The sequence below is a fragment of the Netta rufina genome (assembly GCF_964035555.1).
Source record: "Netta rufina genome assembly, chromosome: 2".
NCBI lineage: Eukaryota > Metazoa > Chordata > Aves > Anseriformes > Anatidae > Netta > Netta rufina.
The window spans coordinates 69870037-69890106 of NC_140124.1; the positions used below are offsets into that span (position 1 = coordinate 69870037).

At 39.4% G+C, this 20070-nt stretch overlaps 1 protein-coding gene across 1 annotated transcript in view; it reads left to right on the forward strand.

Moving 5' to 3' along the window:
• LYRM4 (LYR motif containing 4) overlaps nt 1-20070 on the forward strand; it is a 92055-nt gene that overhangs the window by 4497 nt on the left and 67488 nt on the right. The gene's annotated exons all lie outside the window — the stretch shown is intronic.

Below are 20070 nucleotides of genomic sequence, written 5' to 3' on the forward strand. Positions count from 1 at the left end.
AAAAAGGCTGTCGTTGGACAAGGGTCTGGTTTACCGATGCACCATTTCTGGTTGTTTCTGTTGCTGTTTAACTATTGTCTTTTATGTTTTGAGTCTTCTTTTTAACTGCTAGCCAAGTTAAAGTCTTACTCAGATACTGAGTGCGCTGATCAACTTGTTGGGCTAAGGTAAGGAACTGGGACATAATAAGTAGTATGTCAATATACTACTGTTTTAATTTTTCTATACTCTGTGTGATACGATTCTTAGATATTAGGCAGTGGAGAAAGATGTGAAACTTTGCTATTGGGAACTGCTTGACCGTAAATTTAACACAAGATATTCAGAACAATTCTAATCATGTTCATCTTCTCATCTCCCAGATGGAATTCCAGGTCTTCACTTTTTAAGAAGTGTCATTAAAAGCTGTTTTGTGTCTTATTAAATCCCATTTCATCTTTCTGCCTTGTTTTTAATCTATCCTCCAGGTGTGTTTTTTTTGTTTGTCTGGTTTTTTGGTTTTTGTTTCCTTACAAACTTGTTGTGTTGGTACCTGTAGTGTTAAGAGGTGTTTGAGTTGCTAGAGAATTAATGCAACCTTTTCTTCTTCTCCCGCTGCCAGCCGGGCACAGGCGCTGCCCCTTAATACCTTGTGTCAATTAGAATAAAATGGAATTTTTGATGGAGCATAAATATATGATAAGTACATCACAGTTGTTCCTTGATTTCCTTCTTCCTTATAGGATCTAGATAGTTTCTTACATGATGCAATTTAGTTGAGTATATGGGACCTTTGGAAAGAGGGTGACCGGAGGAAGCTCTTCCTGCCAGAACTCTCTGCTTTGGCTTGGCTTCTGTCTCAGCAGTTGTTTGACAATATAATTCATACCAAATACAATGTAAATAAATAAATAAATAAATAAACTCATTTCCAAAATGGTATTCTTTCTCTTCCTCCTCTCCCACCATACCTTATTCGGGCACTTTAATGAGAGTCTTGCTTTGCTTCTGGGATGTGGAATCTGGTCATTGGTTCTTTCACACCTTTCTTTCTCAGCTAATTTAGCAACTGTGTTAAGATTTTCCATGTGACAGTTACCCAAGCTGGATACGCGTTTTTCTTGCTGCTTCTCCTAATGATGTTTGTGATTGATGAGATCTGCTAGCAGGTTGTCAGCTCTGGGTATCACATCACTGTGTACTGGGGAGGGGAAAAAAAGACTGAATGGTGCTGATGTTTGTTTTTTAAATTAACAAAATCCAAAACAATCATAACAAAACAGAGACATACCATGCTGTAGAAAATACTGTATTCTGTCCTAAGTGGTAGTCTGTAACTGAGATAAGAAACCCAGAGAAATTAAAACTGTCAGTTCTGTCCAGAAGAGCTGTCCGACTTCTTTGTAAGAGTAAGATGACTGACATGCAGCCTTACAGCATCTGTTTTTTTCTTTGGCTGTGTAATTGCTGGCTGTGTTCCAAGTGATAAACTTCAGGATTTTTTCAGTTAGTTTCCCTTGTGATGAGTATGTGGCTATCCTTGAAAAAGTATTTTTGGGGAAAAAAAAAAGTCAGGGCTGCAAGCAGATGTGGTATCTCTTAGCCCATGGTGCAGGGGCATTTCTGGCACATGCTGTTCCCCATACTTGTTTTGGCTTGGCAGCTTTGTGACCCAAAATCACGGACAAACAGTGTTCTATAAAAACAATTTGTTCCTGACATGTATTTGTGGTTGGCCCTATTAATATTGTCTTCTTCTCTGCATAGTTAAATTTTGGACATTAATTCAGTGTTACTGCGCAGATCTTTTGCAATAATGTTATTTGAGGGCCTCTTATATATACTGCTTTGTTCTGTCAGAAACAATATATCTTTGACTAGAGGCGTCAGTATTGCAAGGTGGTACTTTTAGGATTGGAGTTGTAGAGAGGACTAAGAAGATAGCACTCTGAATTGTAGTAAAACATGGAAATGCAAGCACTTAGGAAGAAATTCTAGAGGCATAAATGCAGACATGATTTCAAATTGTCAGAGTTTGGGTCTGACAGTACTAGGTATTTCCATTTAACTTAAGTATTCTATATATAAAATATTTTGGAAAAACAGCTAAAACATTCTGTTCCAAAAATGTCAAAACATAACCATTAGGTACCATTCTTCTCTGAAATGGAATTTTAAACCAAATGGAAACAATTTTGCAAAATGTTTTGATTTTTGATAGTAACTTCCCCAGTAGTAAATCATTCCATCAGAATTGTTGGTGTGGTGGTTTTACCGTGCTGGGCAGCTAAACCCCACAACCGCTCTCTCACTCCCCCTCCTTTAGATGAGGAGGGGGAGAAGTAAAGCAAAGAACAACTCACGGGTTGAGATAAGGATAATTTAATTAAAGGGAAATAATTATAATAATTAAATAAAGACTACCATGAACTAAACAATTTAACTAAGGGGAAATAAAAAGGGAAAGGGGAAAAGGGAGGGGAAAAGGAAAAATAAAAAGAAGGGAGGAAAACAAACAAACAAAATAAATGAAGGCTATATGGAAGTGCAGAGGAAAGAAATTACTCTCTACTTCCCACAAATGAGCGATGATTGACCACGTCCTTGAAGCAAGGCCTCAACGCACACAGCCGGTGTTCGAGAGGAGGACCGACGTCTTCTCAACGAGAGCCCACCCCTCCCCTCTTCTTCCTGTTTCCACCTTTTATTGCTGAGTGTGACACCACATGGTATGGAATATCCCTTTGATTGGTTTAGGTCAGCTGCCCTAGTGATGTTTCTCTCCTCGCTTTTTGCCCACCCCCTAGGAGGGTTAGAGAAAGGCCCAATGCTGTGCCACTGCTGCTCAGCAGGAGACACAACACTGGTGTGATAACACTGCTGTTCCAGCTACAAGTGCAGAGTACGGCACTGTATGGGCTGCTGCCGGGAAAGTTAACATTCCAGCCAGACCCAGTACAGTTGGTTGCATTCATTTTGAGTTGCTTTCCTGGATTTAAAAGGAGTATGATAATTGTCACTTTCCAAACACGTTCACTTGGGCTCTGTAAAATTATGTTCTTCAAAACAATAAAGGATAGCTACAGATCAATTCTGATGTGATTTTATTGTAATCTTATTGTAACTTTGTTCCCCCAGAAGAGAGTTTTAAATACTAATAACATGCAAGGAAGAGTTTGGAGCACATAAATGGCATCCAGAGCTCTTAAAAATTTGAAGTTTTATAGTTGGAAAACAAATGAGTGGAGTCTTCCTCAAAAAATTAATGGACTTTGTTATTTTAGTAAAGGCACACAAATTGAGTAAATCTGATGTAGTTGTTATCCAAGACATTATTTACATTCCTTATGTAGCACAGTAGAACAGAGACATTTTTCTTTTTATGTAAGATTTAATTACCAGTAGAATTTGTTTGGGAACTAATGAGAGCGATGGAAAAATTACTGTCTCTGGTAATGATTCATGCCAATAGATGTGTGCATATGAGTTCTGGTAAATGAAATCACTTTGCAATGTAGTAATAGCTCTTAAGTACCGAAGTACTGTCCTAGCTCACCACCTCCTTTTCTTGCTCTTGGGTGAGGCTTTAACATTGAGCTCCTGACTATCCTTCCTTATGCTGCCCGCAATGAGAAGCCGCTGGCCTTGTAACATTCAGACTTATTCAAGACACACAAGGCACAAGTTATTATTTCAAGTATTCTTCAGATCAGAGTTCCGGATTAAAAATAAAAAAAATCAGAGTGATTTTGCAAAAAAAAGGACACTGCGGGTGATCAGAACCACTGCTATAGCAACTCATAACTGTCTGAACTACATCTCTGATAAAGCTCTTCCCATGGTTTCTGGTTTTACTAACCACAAAAGTGCAACCTCTAGATTGTACACGATTGTTTGTTTTTCCCAGAAAGACAGGCATGAAAAGAAATCAAAATCTTATTTTTTTTAACATGTTTGAATATTTGGGTCAGTCATTTTGTGACTGTTCTATGCAGACCTCTCCAGGAGGACATCCTTAGTGAAGAGTATTTTTGGGGACTCTTCTTGATGTTATAGTCCTTTCTGATGAAAGATGATGTCACAAATCATTCTGACAATATTCTTCTGGCTAGTTATGGCATTAGGGAAAAACTCCTTTTTTTTTCCCTTGTATGTTTTTATCCTTTTTATTCTGTTCCGCTTTACCTCTTCTTTATATGAAATTCTAATGTTTTTCTCAGGATGCAACTTAAATCTGAGCATTCAATATGATAACAGTGAAAGCATTCAGTTGTGTTCGGATTCCATATTCCATAACAAAATGCGTATTAAATAAAATCTCTTAAGTATTCCTCTGGAAAATATGTAGGTCTTGTGCTATGAACATGCTGACCAGCAAGATCAGATATTCAGCCAGAGACTTTTAGTACTTATGACTTGACTTTCTTTAACATCATGTTTGTTACAAAGTCTTGGAAAAAGCTGTTGCTTAGATATATTTTTCTAACTTTTCTTTAACTAGTTGTAATTGATTGAATCACATTTAATTCTTCTAGCAAAAAAGAACCTACGCACAGAGTAAATAAAGCTTGTGTGTGTGTGTGTACGTGCATTTATGTGGGTATTAGTATCAAGAGGTCAAGAAATCACTTCTGTTCCATACCAGTAACTGTTCTTCAAAAAATCCTATTTACAGCAATAAATAAAGCCATTGCAGAAGACAATGATGGAACCAGGAACCAAGATGGTTGTGTTAAGTCTTATAACAAGTTCATTTCTATCAAATTGCAGTGTTCTTCTTTCTTGAGCTCAGTAGCATTTAGATGAACAGATGTTTAACTTAAATTGAGAAAATGTTGATTTATAATTTGGCAGAACTAACTATGTTTTTGTATCTACTTCACCAAAGCAGTATTTAAATAAATGCAGCTGAACATCAAATCATCTGGAGTTTCAAAATGTCTGGCCAGATTCTGAATGTGACAACAGTCAGAGCAGTCAGAGTCTCCACAGACTTCATTGCCAAGTCTTGACACCCCTTCTGAGTCTGCTTGTCTGGCATGTCCTGGTTTAGATCCATTCAATACCTGTTTCTGGGTTGTTTGCTCATATAAAAGTAAGATTATCTCATTTCAGCTGCCAGAGAAAAGTACCTTTCGTTTAAAAAAAAAAAAAAAAAAAAAAAGCTTTCCCTGAAGCTGTAATCACTTCCAAAGTACATATTGCCAATAATCACTAATTCATTAGGGTATTGAAGCCTATACAATTCAGCTTCAATCTGTGAGTTTCTTTGGGCCTTAAATTCCTGTGAGAATAATTCACTGTGTCTTCTGAGGTTGTCATAAAGTTATCACCATCTTTCTCATGCACAGCATGCGATTCCTTCTAATTAGTATTTGCTTGCAGGACACATGGTGGTGTTGCCTGGTAGTATTTCTTCACTGATACTATTTATTTCTCCAGCAAGCATCCAGAATATCACAATGCTTAGTTGCAGTCATAGGCAGGTGTATGTTCATCATCTGTTCATCATCTGCATAAGAAGAAATGTGGACACAGGTCTCTTAAGAGCCTGGGTGTTACTTGACTGTAGGCCATAATTCAGCAGTGCATTTAAATATATCATGAACAGTACACTAGATTTGGTCTTACTCAAAAAACAGTAAACATCACAGATGCTCATTTGTAAACATGTTTCGGAAACATATTGTTGCTTATCGACACAGGGATGCAATGCTGTTTTTCTAATCTTCCTCTTAGTAATCACATTGTAAGATATCTTTTTGAACATTGACAGGCTTTTAGTCAATTTCAGAGCTGGGTGCCCTCGATCATGTTGAGGGAGAGCTTTAATAAACCATCTTAAACTCATACAGATTATGAAAATGGAAGGCCTTTCCCAGGGAACTTTCCTTTTACAAGGCCTCTATCTTTATAATTTTTTTTTTCAATGCAGAACTGAGCTGTTAGTTTGCCAAAAATGTTTTCAGCAGATTTGTGTCTCTAGAATGTGTCTATTTTCCTTTTTTGTTTTGTTTTTGTTTGCTTGTTTTAGATGTGACTTGTCTATATACTAAAGGTTGTGACCACTTTCAGTTAATTTGCTTTGATTACATACTTGCCATTCTCTAGGTCTGCAGTGTCTAGTCTATTTTCTGCACTCAGATCTTGTCTTTTTCCTCCAAACCAGCGTTGTGCGAATATCTTACATGGGAATGGTTTTGCCAAGTGGCTAATAGTACCTCTCCTGTTAGTTCAATAACCTCACCCACTGTTATAAATTTACTGGATATGAACTCTGGGGGCATGGTGAAGGTCAGCTGTCTATGCAATAACATGAATTCTGTAGCTTAAAGAGCTCTAGCGAGGAGGAGTTGAAATATCTTTGCCATTTTTCAAGTTCTTGTTGGTTGGGTTCTTTTTTTTTAATTACTTAAATAATACATGATTATTTAAGTATAATGATGTAGTACTCAAGCCATTTGTTAGTGGCAGTCTGGTGGCAAACTGGCTATTTAAACTGACTACTAATTTAAGTTAAATCTATTAAATTACTTTTTAAGTAAGAACACTAATACACTGTCAGTATGTGCTTGCTTTCAGCGCTGTATAGAGATCAGAGCTCTAGGTGCCTCACTTAGCAATTTTCTCTGTTTTCCATGTGTCAAACAAATAAATTACATGTTACGCTAGTCTCTTCTGTGGGAATAGAAAAAGTATTCATTTCTGTTTTAAGTTGACAATGTGGGTAAAGAGGGGTGGGGGGGAGGGAGAGTAGCAGCTTGCATTTTTTTTTTGGTCTATGGAAAAGAAGCCAGACGGTAGGTTGAGGTCTTCTGACTAAAGTCTCAAAAGAGATGGTGATTGAAACTAACAGGCAACTTCTGTAGGGACTGGAGAACATGGAAGGGGTGAATACTAGGAAATACAAATAGTGGTAAACAAACTCTGCTGAAAAGACCTGAAAAAGGGAAATGAAAAATACATCCCGATGAGCCTACAAACTACAGGGAGAATAACCCCATGATGTAATGCACAGGGTAGGGATTTCTCCTCAGGACCCTGCCTGGTTTTTGGTATTGTAACTGATGTATCTCCCTTAAAAAAATAAAATAAATAAAATCTTATGCAACCTTTATTAAAAAATAATAAATTAAAAAAAAAAAAAGACATTTGCCTTGGCTGGTTAATTTTCTATTTAAAGCTTACCCATTTTAATTTTGCTTAATAGTTCCATCACCCTTTATATTGGATAAATTATGCAGACTATCAACATAACTGGCAGATACTTAACAAGGATTATACATGTATACAGTGTTGGTTTTTAAATGCTGGAGAGCATCTTCAAAAAATTGATGCATTCACGTTGGTTTAGATTACATTCTTAGAGAAAGGATGGTTTGAGCTCTGTCCCTTAAGTGAGCGAGAGAGGAGGATGTGACCAGTTTATCAGCCAGCTTGTGGATAGCCACTGGCGAGAGTTACGTGTTCAGTGAATGTGCAGCTATAACACTTCTGCAAACCGTGTTGGAAGAGCAGCATGAGAAATGTGGCAGAGGTTTCAGAAGCTATCGTTCATTTGCGCTGTTAATTGCAGTTAAGAACAGCAGATCTCTGTGGAAGGGGCTGGGTACAAACCATCAAACTTCATAAGTTTGGGGTTGAATCATCAATGGAATCCTCTGAGAAACAATCTCTTCATACATCAGCGTGTGCCATCCTCTTTGTAATCAATGCTTTTATTTATTTAAACAACATCAGAATGCTTCCTTTTTAGGAAAACATTTTTAAGTCAGTACAGCTCAAATGAGAGCTCTTTCTCAAAAGAGAGCTCAAGCTATAAGGTTCTAGGAGGTACGGCAGCTTGTGCAATGTTTTGGATGTCTGATGGAAGTGCCTTGGTACTAACCTGTTATGAAGTTCCAGGAAACATCTCGGACTCATTTAAAATATCACAGCATTTTTCTAGTTCAATAAATCAGCGAATAGTTTTTCAGAAGAATGATCTTGGTGTGTAAACTGGTTTTGAAGGGATGAATGTTTATTGATTGATTTAAATAATTTTAGCACTACCCGAAGAAAATTAGATGTCTCACTAGTAATGCTTTTTCTCTGACTTAATTTACAATATGGGAATAAATGTTTAAGTGTTTTGTTTACAAAACAGGAAGAAGAAATGTATTTTGTGTAGCACAGAAATAGACCTCCAAATAGGTTTCCCAATTTCCAGAGCTACTGAGTGTATTTCTTACTAAATTTTTAATGTAGTATTTCTGGTAGTATTTTTGCATTTTTAGGCATATAAGCGTTCTATATTGTAATTCCTCGTTCTGGGAACTAGCAATTGTACATACTAACCTATATAGGTTTTGAGGCTTGATTGTTGTTTTTTCCAACAATTCGTTGGAATCCTTGAAGGAGAAATTCTCTATCAGTGCAAGTTATTGCTGCCATTAACTAGGGACCCAGTGCTTCAGCAGCTTCTGTGGATAATTTGTTCTGAGATTGGAAACCTTTCTGCTACCCTGAGAAATGGAAGGTCGTGTCGTGTGTCAGAGGAAAGGTAATCTGCCCTACTCGTAAGATGTTATACTGAAAACATTATTATGATAAATAGACCACTCATCATGTATCTTTTCCTCTCTTAATATCTCTTGTGGTAGCCTTAGCCAGTACTCATGAGTTACTGAGTTTTAAGCCCAAGGTTAATTCCACTTTTAGAGTAATTGTTATCTGAGAGGAATTTCTCCTTACAGCCGTGTGCCTATGGGACTGAAAGGAGTCTTTATTTGCTGTGTGGCTGCTTCTTATTTGTAAATAAAGGACAAAAAAGTGCTACCATCGCTCATATGACTGAATCTGTATTTTCTTGTGACTTTTACTTAGCTAGTAAGTGCTATCTGGCTTTTTTTTTCCTTTTTTTTTTTTTTTTTTTTTGTAACACAATATTGGCTTGAAATGCAGAATGTTTAATGATATATGGATGAATTAGTCTGAACTTATTCAATAGAACAAGCTGATTTTTTTTTTCCCAGTTCATAGTATAAGCTTCTAAAAGAGAATATTAACAAGTCGAGTGGAAAACTCTTTTAAAAAAATAAATAAATAAAATACTGGCCTTTCCCTAGGCTTTATCTTCACCTTTAAATTGTAACATCTGGACTTCATGTAGTTGAGCTTGACTATATTAAAAGACAATAACGTGTACATGTTTCTCTTCTTCCTGGACATCTCTAGTCTCTCTTTCTGTTATGGTGGTAAGATTAAACTGCCTCAGTGCACAGAAGATATGCCAGCAAGTTAACCGAATGACTTCTGTTCACTGAACTGGCATATCTAAAGTTTTAAATTTCATCTCGTTTTTCTGTCTGATACTAGGTTATATTTTTATTGTCTTGTCAGATCAAAGTATTGCTCTATGCTGGCATCAACAGTTTTGTGAGTGTGAGCCAGTGCACCAAAATTTTGGAGGTGGAGACCATACTTAGTCCAGAAGAAACATTTTGGCTGGGAGCCACGGCCATCCTCATCTTCGTAACTGGCAGATCTGCAGTCTTACCTTGTGTTTTAGAGTAATCATAGGAAAAATAACAGGAAAATAGGTGTAGTCTTCTTATTCTTTGGTGTGCAGTAGCTTTCCAAGAGCATTGTATAGTTTCATTTAGATTTAGTATTAGTTTGATTCATGTTACCTCTGGACTCCAGAAAGATGTATGTGATCTTCTATTTATATATATATATACATATATATATGCCCTGAGAAGATGGATATTTGTTCACTGAAAGGTGTCAGGTATGTTTTAGCTGACCATCATTATGCCATTTTGCGGTGAAGGCCAGTACCTCTGAGCATAGCTGTCGCATAACCAGCCTGCAAGGGGGGTCTGGCTTTTTCAGTGTCTGTTTCTGGCAGTAGCATCTTAGAGGTACAAGCAGTGGAGAGCCACACAGTGCAGAAAGCACAGAGATGCTAGCTAATTTATGTGGATGAAAATTGGCTGTGCCTGTCTCAAAAACTCAAATCTGTGTATCTGACATGGCCTGCGAGTGAGCTAGTTGCTCAGCTTTAGCAACCAGAATTTTCTTTTCCCTTCAAATCTTGCATCTGTTCAACTGTGGTTCCTTCTGCTCTATTATCGTGTAAGAAGCTACATATGATTTCTTGTGGGCATGAAATACCACCCAGAGTTGGTACCCATTCCACTTCTGGGTTAGTATTCTGCTACTGGAGGAGGTTAGGGTTTTCAGCCCTCCCTTCCTTTCTGCTAGTGTTACCATCTGTGAGACTTGTGGAGACTTCCATAGACTGTAACTAATTAAACAGAAGAAAATACAGAAAGATAAAATCCAGTTCTTGTCTTGCTGTGCCTTAGGTAGCATTCATGGTGTATAAAACAGTCTGCATTTGATTTATTTTTTTTTTTTTTTTGAACCTCTGGTAACATAATCACAGTAGTTTGTCTGAGCTACCTAAAACATTTTTTTATTGTTCAAAGGCACTATATTCACATTCCAAATGTCTAAAAATAATATTCAGTACTCTGTAGGCAAAAAGTGGGACAGTGATTTTATTATGCATTCCAAATTGATTAATTTTTTTAGGTCTTAGATATGACTAATGAGCTTTGCATATATTAGAATTTTCTATGCTGCTTAGTATTACATTGTAATTTCAAATATCCATCATTATTGTCAAAAGTGATGTTGCAAATTTGTTAAGCTAAACATGCAACGCTTTGCTATAAATGAGGGAAGGTCACTGAGCCATATGGTGATGGGAGGTCCAGTGGGGGATGGTTGTCACTGTTGACTGAGATTTAAGAAACAAAGATTTTTGGATCAGCTGTAGAGGTGATAGAGGTGGATGAGAGGATAAAGTTTGGATAATAATGGTAATCTTCTAAATCCTGTAATTTTTAGTCTGTTATTTGTAAGCAGACAGAACAGGGTGTCTGTTACTTCATGCGGATTGTTTAATAAAGGGTATTTGTGGTATACTGTTTCCTTTGTTATGAGATCACTGAATTGTGTCTAATTTCAATATGATTCAATATCTTCATCAATGACATAGATGATGGGATTGAGTGCACCCTCAACAAGTTTGCAGATGACACCAAGCTGAGTGTTGCAGTCAATACAAGAGAACAAAGGCATGCCATCCAAAGGAACCTGGGCAAGCTAGAAAAGTGGGTAAGGTGCTGCACCTGGGTCAGGGTAGTCCCAGACATGAGGATGAACTGAGTGCAGCATCCAGATCTGGGGCCCTCAGCACAAGAAGGGCATAGAGTTGTGTGGTGGTTTTACTTGGGTGGGCAGCCAAGCTCCACCACAACCACTCTCTCACTCCCCTTCCTCAGAGGGAAAGGGGGAGACAGATATGACAAAGGGGCTCAAGGTTTGAGATAAGGATGAGGAGGTCTCTCAACAGTTATCATAACAGGCAAAACAGATTCAGAGTAGGGAGATAGCAAGATTTATTGCCTGTTACTAACAAGCTAGAGAAGTGAGAAACAAAGGAAAGAAACAAAAAATGCCTTCTCCCTACCCATCCTCCTCCACCTCCTCCCCCTGAGCAGTGCAGGGGAATGGGGGTTATGGTCAGTCTACAGCGCTTCTCTGCCACTCCTTCTCAATCACTCTCATTCCCTGTGCTGTGGGGTCCCTCCCACGGGATGCAGTCCTTGGTGAACTGATCTGCCTGTGGGAAGCCCACGCCGGCAGCTCTTCCAGAACTGCTCCAGATATGGGTCCGTACCACGGGGTCCATCCCTCAGGAGAAAACTGCTCCAACCTGGCTCCCCTACGGGCAGCAGCTCCTGCCAGGTCACCTGCTCCTGCGTGGGCTCCTCTCCACGGGCTACAGGTCCGGCCTGGAATCTGCTCCGGCAGGGGTCTTCCACAGGCGGCAGCCTCCGTTGGTGCAGGTCCACCTGCTCCACCGTGGTCTCCTCCATGGGCTGCAGCGTGGAACCCTGCTCCACCGTGGTACTCCATGGGCTGCAGGGGGACATCCTGCTTCACCATGGTCCTCACCACAGGCCGCAGGGGACTTCTGCTCCGGCGCCTGGAGCACCTCTCCCCCTCCTTCTACACTGATCTTGGCACCTGCAAGGTTGTTTCTGACTCCACGCACTCTCCCAGCTGCTGTGTAGTGCAGTGTTGTTTTTTTTTTCTTCCCTGTCTTAAATATGCTCTCACAGAGGTGCAAACAACATCACTTATTGGCTTGGCTCTGGTCAGCAGTGGGGCCCTTACCTAACATGGGGCAGCTTCTGGATTCTTCTCACAGAAGCCACCCCTATGGCCCCCTGCTACCAAAACCTTGACACGTAAACCCACTACACAGTTTGTTAAAAGCAAGCCCAGGGGAGGTCCATGAAGATGATTGGAAAGCTGAAGCACCTCTCTTGTGAAGAAAGGCTGAGAGAGCTGGGCCTGTTCAACCTGAAGAAGGGAAGTCTCTGGGGAGACCTCATTGCAGCCTTTTAATACTTAAAGTGTGGTTATGGAAAGGATGGAGAAGGACTCTTCACTTGGGTAGATAATGATAGGACAAGGGGCAATGGTCTTAAAGAGGATAGATTTAGATTAGATATAAGGAAGGAATTCTTCACTCTGAGGGCAGTGAGGCACTAGCACAGGTTGCCCAGAGAAGCTGTGGATGCCCCATCCCTAGAAGTGCTCTAGGCCAGGTTGGATGAGACACTGCACAACTGGGGGTGTCACTGGCCAAAGTCTCAATCCAGGCCAAACCCGCTGCAGTCCAAGAAGGTGGAATATGCCAGGGCTTTATGCCTTGCTTCTTAGTAGGGGAAGAAAAAAAAAAAAAAGAAAGAAAGAAAAAAAAAAAAGCACTACTACTTCATCAAAGGCAATTTGCTTTGTACTGACAGGTGGGAAATGCTTCTAGCCAGCAAGGCTGCTCAGCACCCAGTTGGTTTCTAAATGAACAGTTTGTGTTGCCAAGACCTGCAGTATGGCTGGCTGTCTTCAGGGTACCTGTGTCAGAGACTGAGCGACTTCTCTTCATAGAATGAAAGGCAATCCCTGGCCGGTGGTGAAGAGAGAAATTTTGGTAACAGCACTGAACTAAAACTCCAGTATTTCTGGGAAAATATAATGGAATTTGTAATGGTGATTCACAGCAGGCTAGTCCTTTATTAAGAGCTGTTCAGAAATAGTAGCACAACAAATGGAATGGTATACATCTGCCTCAAAAGGAGGAAGAGAGAAATCCGTCTTGTCAGGATTTGAACTTGTGGTTTCAAGGCATTCCCCGCCTGGTAATTGAACTGCAAAGCTACCCTGGTGTCCTGGTGAGCAGTTGCCAGGGTCTTGGGCGGTGAAAGCGTAGCAGAGAGCTGTTTGTCATTTGAGGCCATCAGGACACTTTTCATCTGTGGCAAATTCTGTTTCTGGTTCCTGCAGCACATCCTTGCCTGGTGCCTCGTTAACTGAACAACTTGTTCGACGGGGTCCTTCACTGGTAACCCCCCTTTTTTAACCTCTTCTGCAATATAACACTGCACTTACAACTCCAATTAAGATTAAAAGAACTCTTTCATTTGGGCATCTTTCCTTTTTTCTTTTAACCCTGACCTTATGAAAAGCACTCCCTTCTGCAGAAATTCTTTACGCTTAGAATTAACCCAAAAACTGTTTTTATTTTTAGAAGTATGGCAACAAAAATGTATGTTTCAAAGAACTGCAGGAATAGCTGTAGTTTTCTGTGAAAAGCACCGGTAGTATTCTGGGGACGTGAAGATGTTTGAGCACTGAGGGTAAATCACACCCGACCAACTCTATTGTCTCCTATGATAAAATACCTGAATTTGAGAACAAGGGGAGAGCAGCGGATATCATTTATCTCTACTTTAGGAAGGCTTTTCAGCGCTGTCTCCCACAATATTCTTGTGTATAAGCTAGGATATTAGGGTCTGGATAGGTGGACAACCACACTATTTTAAGACTTGTTGAGTGCTGGGGCTTATAAGGTGGTAGTTAATGGTACGTGCTCTGCAGGAGGCTGGTAGTAAATATGTTTTTTCAGGGGTCAGCCCTGGGATTCATCCTGTTTCACATCTTTACACCCAGAGGAAGTAACAGTGCATTCTCGTACAGCTTCCAGATGACGCTAAATTGGGAAACCAGTTAATGCAGTCAAGTAGGACTGCCATCCGGGGTAACCGAGGAAGGCTGAAGGAATAGGCCAAGAGCAACTTCATGAAACCCAGTGAGGACAAGCGCGATGTCCTTTACCTGGGAAGGAGCAGCACAGCAACAGAACATGCTGGGACAGGCTGCTGAAAAGGGGCTGAGGACGCCAGCAAACTGGGCATGAGCCAGCAGTGGAAGCCAGGAAGCAAGGAAGGCCAAGACCACCCGGGGCTGTATCAGCAGTTGCACAGCCAGCAAATGGAGGGAGGTGGTCATCCCCCTCTACTCAGTGCTTGTAAGACCACATCTGGAATACTGCATCCAGTCTGGCCACCCCCAGGAAAGATATTGATAACCTAAAGTAAATTCAGCAGAAGCCACCAAGATGTTTGGGAGCAGAAGCAGCGGCCCCAGTGAGGAGAGGCTGAGGGAGCCAGGTTTCCAAACTGGCTGAAGGTAGAGCTTTTCCAAGGACATTGAAGCAAGCATGCAGGTTGCCCATAGAGGTGGTCCAGTTGCCCTCCTGGTTTTCAAGACCTGACTGGGCAAAGCACTGAGTGACCTGGCCCAATCCCATTACTGACCCTGCTTTCAGCCCGAGGCAGGACTAGAGGCCTCCCTAGATCCTTTCTGACCTGAAGGACTCTGTGATCCTGCCAATTGGGCAGTAATCCGTGTTGTCATTGCTGAAATGATTACAAGCACTAACTTCTGCAAGGATAGTTGGAAGAAATAAATGCTTTTTCCCAAAAAGAGCTGCAAGTCTATATGTAAAAATGTGGAGGCACTTTCAGTTTTTAGATTAATTAAAGAAAATGAAACGTTTGAAATAGACATGTATATTGCAAGTTTTTTGTCTTTCTCATCAAGGGCAGCTTGCACTGAAAAGGTTGGAGTTTTTATTGGAACGAGTTCTGAGATATGGGACACAAACTAACAAGATCTGCTTTAGAAGGAATTTGTTAGCAAATCTTTATATCTGATTATATAGGATGTCATATACTCAGTCACAGTCACCAGGTCTCAAATGTATTTTCTAATGTTCATCAGCAAATGCCTTGTCATCTATGTATGTTCAATACCTCAACCTTTGAAAAATAGGTTGCTGAAATGCCGAACTTAATTCTGTAGTAGGGAGAAAGAGTAAATAGTAGCTTTTCTATTATTATTCCCTATAATGATTCACTATACCATTCCCCCTATGGCAGAAGGGCATAGTTTCCTTATTTTTATCCCCTTCCTCCGTTCTTTTTGGGTAATCTTCTCTCATAAAGTGTAGCTAGTGCTGTTCTTTTCCTGACATATTTCTTGGCAATTTGATTGCAACTCATATTTTGTATATGAGCAGAGAAACCAAGTAACAGCTTGCAGGTTTCATTCTACATTTTTGGGGAAAACTTTGTCTAGGAAACAAATCACAATTTCTGATCAATTCAAAGATTAAATTAAATAATATCAGATTAATCAACAGTCTATGCTAGAAAGATATTTTTTTTTTTGGTACTAAGTTTTCTAGCACTTTAACCAAAGGATTTTTTTTCTGTTTATTTTCCTGTCGTCCAATCCTACTCTCCAGCTACTGCCCATTTGCTTCCCCCAAGCAAGATCTGATTCCAAGCTTTGCTTTTATTTGACAGAACAGGCAGGTGTTTTTGTTACTGTGCCACTGAGGTGGCAGTGCTGAAAAAAAGTCTAGCGATGGAGTTTGAGGAACACCTTGCTGATTAAAAGCATTGCATCCACACCATGCTCTTGTTCCTGCATTTAATTAGGCAAGTCACAACTACTTCTTTATGGAATATAAAGGCTTAGGGAAGAATTTATTGTCTTTATTGGTCCAAGTTGAGTTTTCTTGCCTCTCACTCTCAAACACACTTCTGTCATCAAATGTTTCTTTTTTTGTTATTAAGAGGTAATTGCATGCGGCTTTTGCATGACTGTTATTGGTGACTTTTAATGAGACCTTTACAGAAAATGCAGATAGATACATTATACATACATATTTCCATATCTGTATGGAAATAATCCTTCCCTCGGAACTAATGCTGTAATGGAGACAATCCTCACTAATAGTGATAAAAGTTTAAGGTACTAATTTTCTGCATTTTTTAAATTCTAAAATCTTTCAATTTTTAAATTACATGTAATTCTGAAAATTCAGTTAGGCCAATCAATTCTGGTGCACGTTTTGTTAGTAACAATGGGAAGTTCTGAGAATACATGTTATTGTTGCCTTAAATTAATAGATGTTCCAAGATTGAAAGGAGAGGTAGTAAGAAAATATAGTTATCAAAAGGAAATAACTACCTTTTACAAGAAGGGTCCCTCACTTGGTATATTTTTATATTGTATATCAGTATCTCACTTCTGCACATTGCATACTGAAGTAAAAGCATCATATACTTTATTTCAGAATTATTAACTACAGTGGGCTTCCCAGAGATTAAGTATTGATCTCTCCCCTTAATTGATTAAATACAACTTAAATGAAAATGCATTTTTCCTTATTAGCTTATACCTTTTTTAAAGTCTTGAATGTTCTAACCCAACAGACGCTTCCCCTGCAATGTCTGTCTTGTGTGCACAGGTTGTGTGTCACAATCTTCCCCTTCTGTATTTGCATAAATGCTCAATGATGAACAATTTGTAAAGCCATTATGTTTAACTGTACGTTGCCTGTAACTGCGATGTGATCCATTAATAGATTGTATTTGTTCACAGTCACAAAGAAGAAGTGTCAACATGTTTGTAAAGCTATCCTTGAAAGATGACTTAAACCTTTAGCATGTTGTGATACTGGTAAATGCGAAGTGCTGCTGAGACAAACGGTATATGGCCAGTTTTATTTTGAAGATACAATGCTTCATAGTACGAAGCAAGTATGCCTGCACAGTATTTCAGCTTTTTTTTTTTTCTTGCACTCCACTTTAGCAGAGTACAAAGATGCAAGAGCGAACACTTGAAAAGGAGACTGACATATTTAATTTTTTATTTTATTTTCTAGTCAGACATCAGATAAGCAAACATTTTTGAAATAAAAATATATCCCCAAGCAGCAATTATTTTCTGAAGTACCTATGTTGTGATTTCATTCTCTTCTTGCAGGCGTCATTTTTATGAGGACTCATGTTAGGCTTTCGAGTGTGCTTCAGGGAAAGAGAAAGATGGACTCTCAGAAGGTAGAGCTAAATGACTGAGTATTAGGAAAAATACTTTTTTAACCATACCTCTGTGGTTTTTACTATTATTTGGGGCCATTGTTGTATCTTAACATGAGCAGCTAGTCCCCATTCCCTTTGAGTTTGTCTTAATGATTTGGCCTTGCTCTTGCGTTAAGCCCCAACCACTCCTTTTATTTTGTACTTAAGAACATCTGTTACCTTGTATCCACCTGCAGCAGCTTTGGTCTGAAGCCATTGCACTGAATCTGTTGCCCATTGATTACATACTTTTGATTTAATTGGGAGTTAATTGTGTAATGGATGCACATGAATCACAAAAAGCATATCACATTCCAAAGAATGGTGAGAAAAACAGTAGATTGTGAAATGCGTTACAAGTTTCATTTGTAATGATGTTTCTTAATGAGAACTCTTGCATTTTTTCAGAACTTTCCCAGAGATACAAACTTAACTTACCTGCCTTGCTCAGCTTCTCTTGGAGTGGCATCTGTCACGCGCTGCACCCATCTAAATCAGTACTGCTTCGTTTCCTCCTCCTCAGATCTTGTCCAGTCCTGTACAGAGCCAACTGAACTCACTGGTGTGGGGGAAAAAAAAGACAAATAAGCGGTTCTCCCTCTGTAGGTAGGATTTCTGTCAGTACACCAAGCTGGGCTGGCTCACCACGGGGTCAGGTACCAGGCTGGCCGGAGTCATGATGTGGCAGAAGGAGGGTTTCTGCCTGGCAGGGAGGGTGGCAGAACTGCAGCATCTCTTGTTTTCTCACATCAAGTGAAACTGGTTGCACTGCGGTAGGCCCTCGGTTCCTTTGTGTCAGTTCGGGTGAATGCCCATCTGGGAGTAGCAGCAACCTCTCCACTTGCCAATGCACTTTCCGTCTTTCTCTGTCTTCAGACAGTACTCCTTTTAGGTTGATTCTGTAAGGAGTTGTGAGGATAGCCATGTATTCTCTACCACTGACATTTCGAGCTGCACCTTCAAATGGTACACAATTGATTTTTGGTGTTTATGCTTATTGAACTGAAAATACCCAACATAAGGGCAGTTGGTCAGCTGATCAGTCTCTCTTCATCACCCAGAAGATCTTCGGAGTGGTTCTTCTATCAAAAACAGATCGTGTGTCTAAATGAACAGGTTCTTTTCATACCATGTGTGTCCTTACAGCATGTTGCTACACATGCTGCTCTATTTCAAAAGAGCTCTGTCGTTCATGGGCTTGCAGCCATATGTTAGTGCTAGATTTTGGTGCTCACTCAGCTCTTGAAGCGTAGAGAGTGTTAAGATGTGGAACTGAGATTGCTCCCAATTTGAGCCTATAAAAAGTTGTGTGATTTATTTGTTTAGTTTTTGTAGTTTTGTTGTTGTTTTGTTTAATGAACAAAGTAAATTTGTTTATATCTTGACTTATTACATAATGTTCAAAGACTTTTGAGTGTTGGAAAGCTGGAGCTGTTCTCCTGGCACCCTTCAGTGGAGAGGAAAGGATGCTTTGCAGCCAAGTATAGTATCACGTTTGAGCTCTGAGTTCAGCTCTTCCTTAAGCAGCAATTTGAATCTCAGTGTAACCTTAGTGTAGTGCCACAATACAGAGCTATTCTTTGAAGCGTGTTTAGAATATACTGGAGATACAATGATTTAGCTGTAGAATTAAGGTTATGCTTTTAAGCCTATGTAAAATAGCTTCATTTGGGTATTAATGTTTATAAAGTTTTAAAGAAACTATAAGAGGAAAAAAACGCAACATACTTTCTGACTATAGACAGAAAACATCAAACCAGTTAACCAGTTTTTAAGCACATATCTTTTCTTTCTGAGTAACTGTTGGGTGTAACGAGAGGAGGAAGGAGAAAATGAAACAATTAATGCACCATATGTACAGAACAGAAAAAACAGTCTGTAGGTGTTATACTGAACAAGCATTTGCTTTAGGCCCCCTTTTTTTTTTTTTTTTTTTTTTTTTAGGTAGTGTACTCATTTGTATTGCATTTTGGAAGACTTGTACCCAATAATGGATGCTTACCATTTTATTGTTGTTTTGTTGTTGTTGTTTTTCGTTAAGCTAAAAAAAAAAAATTATATTAGGACTGTGTATCTTTTGGCAACCCTTCCTTTGTTGCAGAAAACATGTTTCTGCACAGTTTAATCCTACATATATATAGGCGATGATTTGAAATCCATTAATTATCAAGCAACAAAATTACAGTCTATCTTAATTATTTGGGTTTGTGGGGGGGTTGATTTTTTTATATATATTTTTTTAATTTTTTTCTAGAAGAAAGCAGCTTCCCCTTCAAATCTTGCTAGGACACCAGCTGCAGATGAGAATGAGCTTCCATATTTAATACATTCTATTAACTTCACACATATAAACACACGCTCGCTCACTCGCACACCCCAGTGTCACATTATAGGTGAACAGGCCCTAATTAAAAGCGCGCACCATCTGCTGGTGTGTGGCAGCAGGGTGGGACTCCATAACCATCCCGATTCCTGTGATTGAAATGTATTATTTATGAGCTCAAAGAGAAAACAAGGCCTCTTGGCTGGTGGATCCGGCATAAGGAGCTGGATAGCACCATCTAATGGTGTGGAGTGACACTGGCTGGGGGTCCTGCATAGTCTTCCTCTCCCCTCCCCTGTCCCCTGTACCAGTATTTTCACTTTTCAGCATAGTTGGGTGGGTTCATGATCCCGTTTCAGACAATTTTGTGTCTTGTGTTTCACTTTCATGAAAGATTGGAAACAGCTGTTGAAATACTATACTATTTGTGGT